The sequence below is a fragment of the Musca domestica genome, unplaced genomic scaffold, assembly GCF_030504385.1.
Source record: "Musca domestica strain aabys unplaced genomic scaffold, Musca_domestica.polishedcontigs.V.1.1 71, whole genome shotgun sequence".
NCBI classification, from domain to species: domain Eukaryota; kingdom Metazoa; phylum Arthropoda; class Insecta; order Diptera; family Muscidae; genus Musca; species Musca domestica.
The window spans coordinates 55,073-59,270 of NW_026712386.1; the positions used below are offsets into that span (position 1 = coordinate 55,073).

The following is a 4,198-nucleotide window of genomic DNA, read 5'->3' on the forward strand; positions in this document are numbered from 1 at the left end:
GTAGGACAATTCGATACTCGATTACCTCGATTTGGCCATATGAGGAATATTAAACTAAATGAAATTAACGATATACTCATTATTATTATTTGCCACATCACGCAGTTATTATTTGCCTCATCACGCAGTTATAAAACCAGATCTTATTACAACGCTTTAGACGTAAGGCAAATAAAATATCAAAGGATTTTATTTAGGAAATCACCATCAGACCCTGTAGAGGATTACGAATTGCTAACAGTGACCTTTGGAGTAAATTGCACAACGTATTTTGGCATTGAGAACTCTCATTAAGTTAGCAGAGGATGTTAAAGATTCTCACCCTAGAGCAGCGGATATAATATTGAATAATTTATATTTTACTCTAATGAAATGGGCCTCAAATGAACACAATGTAATCAAAGATATTTATAAATAAATTTATTTTTTTTCTCTTTTACGCCACCACAAATGGAAAATCAAGAAAAATATACAAAAAGAGAAGTCCTATCAAGAGTAGCCAAATTATTTGACTCTTCTGGATGTCTGGCGTCAGTGCTGGTTGTAGCAAAGCTGATAATGCAGCAAATCTGGCTGGACAATTGATTGGGATGTAACGTGAAAAATAGCCAAAATATAGAAAACATAAGTACCAAGATGGATTTAATACACCTCAGACAGTTCGGTAGAAATTCATGTCTTTTGTTATGCTTCGCAAAACGCATATGGAGCAGCAATATACATTCGAGTCGAAAATACTGACAAAAGCGCACATACATTCTTGTTAGCTGCAAAGACCCGTGTAGCTCCGGTCAAAAAACTCACTATTCCTAGACTGGAATAATGTGGTGCAGTTCTGTTGTCCAAACTGGCAGTATCGATAATAAATAATAATCTACAAGTTTCTCACTATACGACTCAGTTTTGGGCAGATTCCAGGATTGTGTTGGCTTGATTAAAAAAGCCACCTTGTCATTGGAGCACATTTGTGGGAAACAGAGTTTTGGAGATTTCTGAGGGCGTGGGTCAAGAGAACTGTAGGCACAGTGACTCTGAAAACAATCCAGCTGATATAGCCAGCCGAGGATGTTCACCTCTCGAATTGCATAGTCAACAACTCTGGTGCCATGGACCACACTGACTCACATTGCCCAAGGACCGTTGGCCATCAAATCCAATTGAAAGCGATACTAATTTAGAGGCAAAAGCAGTCAAAACTCTTACGCTGTTTGAGGAAAAAGATGACCCTCTAAAGAATTTCTAATCGTTAGCCGAAGTTTATCGTTCATACGCATATGCTTTGAGGTTCAGGAAAAACACTGGATCAAACAGACAACTTAGGATGACGTCACCGAGCTTACAGCTGCCAAAATTCAAGATGGAAAACGAGCAAGCATAATACAGACTCAGAGGTTCTTCTATAAGATCGAATATGAAGCATTGAAGAAAAATACACGAATTTCATCAACAATTTCACTTTTGACCTTAGACCAATGGAAGATTCGTACAATTTTGCCACATGGAGCAATTTTTAACCAGTTGTTGGTGGACTTTGTTCATAAACTCACTTTGCATGGTGCAAATCAGTTGATGACTCGAATAATAGGTCCGAGTTATCGATATTTGGATTAAAGTCACTGGTCAAGAAAACTCTTCGTCACTGTAAAATTTACTTTGTATTGAGTCTTCTTCTTATTGAGTCTTCTTCTTATCTTTGATAATGTTGACATTTAATGTGAGTGATTAACATATAATCATAGAACTACTATTGCCTTGTTCTAACTTAGAATGATTGTGTATCGATATGCTACGTGCGAACGGGATGAGGTATAATGTTAATAAAAAACAAAAGAGAGCAATGCAAAGAGAATGAGACTTACTCGCGGTCTCAGCAATTACGAACAGGGCGATGATGTCTGAATGGTAATAAATATTAGGATAAGAACAAAGATTAAAAACTGAATAACAACGAGAAATTGATAGATTCGTTCCAGTTAAAAGTTAAAAAAATATCAAAATATCGCTGGTGAGCATTTAATGTAAATTAATCGAGTGCTCAGTGGAGCAACAATATGGTAAGTATTTAATTGATATAGAATGTTAATTGGTTGATTGTAGCTTTACGAATCTATAGCGGGGGATTCATTTGCAATTCCAACCGGGGATAGGAAGAAGTATCTCTCAAATATATGCTGTTTTCTGAATGATAGTTTTCGTGTATAAGGTGATTTTCGTGATGTTCAAGTTTCTCAACAAATTTTGATTGAAGATTTTGAGCGTATTTACACAGAGGGACAATACCAGCTGTATTGTAAATGTAAGTGTTCGAATGTTTTTTCCTCATTTATATAGTGTTTATGAACACATTTCTTTAAAACTTTTCTTTTGAAGACTTCTAATTCATTGGCCACAATTGGAGATATAGTGAACCACTACTTTATATAGAAGTGGTTTAGTGTTTTGAGGTAAGTATTTGTTATTTAATATATATGAAAGCCTCCCTAATATTCCTTTTTGCTTTTTGTAGTATGATACGATCATGGCAACAACCCGTTCAAATTGAAACCTAACTGCAAACATAAATGAAGCATTCTACATTTTGCAATTTTAGGAAACATAAAATATACTACTAGATTATATAATGTTATGTCGTTGTTCCTTAAGCGCACCATCGCCATTGGCGTTTTGTTAAGTACAAAGGAGATTTTTTCTATTATTAGGAAAAAAATAGGTTCACATTGTCCAGCAGTGAAATTTTATATAAAAAAGTGTATACCTATTGTATATCAAGAAATGGAATTTAATCACAAAACGTTATATCGAGTTTGACAATAGTATTACTATAGAGTCAAATCAGCTGAGGCTTGATGCTACCTGTAATAATTATACCATGGGTTACACAGTTCATTACCATGGTTTTGAAATGAAACTCTTTGGGTTTATTGGGGAAGCCGCTAAATGCGATTTCACCTTACTTTATTCAAATTAAAACTGAACTAATATTATCTTACAAAAATTAACTTAAGCTAAATGAAAAATAAAGTGAGCGTGGGAAACGCTTAGTAAGGACAATGCATGCTTACTATCTCGGAGTAGTGCGGACAACACACCTCAATAAAGTGAGTGTGTAAAGTTACATACTGAAGGTATTGTAACATGAGTAAAAGCATACTATTAGTTGGAAACAGAAGATATGCCTCCCTTTTTAACAAAGAATAATCAACGGTTTAAATTGATTATTCTTAGTTGAATTTAATTCATTAAATTTTATAATTCATGAATTTTATTCATATAAATTTACAATTAACAGTCAGTGCTGGCTTCATTTAAAGTTAGTTAGTTCTGATTATTTTTAAAATATAGTTAATGTTTACAAATTACTCATATTTTTCCTTTTGTATAGAGACTAATGCTTACAAATATATTAACGTTACTTGTTAAATACGTTCACAATATTATATGAGAATAACGAAAAATAGATTTTTTGACTTAAGCGATATTTTTAAAATATAATTTATGGTTAGTAAAAATCAAATAGTGTTTTATGTAAATATATATAATTGTGTTGTCTGGCTTAAATTTTACTTTAAGTGATTTAATATGTTTTTTTCATTTTTTTTACATAAATACCTATTTCTTATTATTTAATAGATGTATTCTTATATATTAGTTTACTAAGTCGAATTGAAAAGTTAAATGCTCTAAAGTGGATTTAGATCAAAGTATGTTTATATATATTATTACTATATATTATATTATTATATTTTCATAGGTACTAGCCAGTTATCTATGTTTTATGTAAGTATTATAATTTATTGTATGTATATGCTAAATTTATACGTACGTATATTTAGAGGCAGAGTTATATTTAAGAGGCAGTTAAAAAAATAGTATTTTTAATATTTTTGTTCTTTATTCAAGTTATTGCTTAATGTATTGAACAATTTTAAACAGTTTTTATGTATTTCAATACTTTTTCTGTCCGACAATGACAGTGAGCAATTCCCATTAGAATCGATATATTTCGACAGAGTAGGGGCCTTTGAATAATTGTTCCAATTTATGGCCGCCATTATTCTCTACTAGTACTAAATCTCCAATTTGTACGTGTAAATGATTGGCCGTTTTGTCATATTGTAATTTATTGGAGAATTTTGATTGAGTAATCATTTTGGCTGCTCGGTGTCTTGCCATTTGGAGTCTGTACTTCACTTCTTTT

At 32.3% G+C, this 4,198-nt stretch overlaps 1 long non-coding RNA gene across 1 annotated transcript; it reads left to right on the top strand.

Annotated features, from left to right (window-relative positions):
• The first annotated feature begins 1,846 nt into the window (after nt 1–1,846).
• On the top strand, nt 1,847–2,876 carry LOC131806317 (uncharacterized). Its single transcript, XR_009344002.1, has 4 exons — nt 1,847–2,054; nt 2,114–2,296; nt 2,371–2,444; nt 2,507–2,876. It is a non-coding gene; the product is annotated as an uncharacterized LOC131806317 (long non-coding RNA).
• The last annotated feature ends 1,322 nt before the right edge of the window (nt 2,877–4,198 follow it).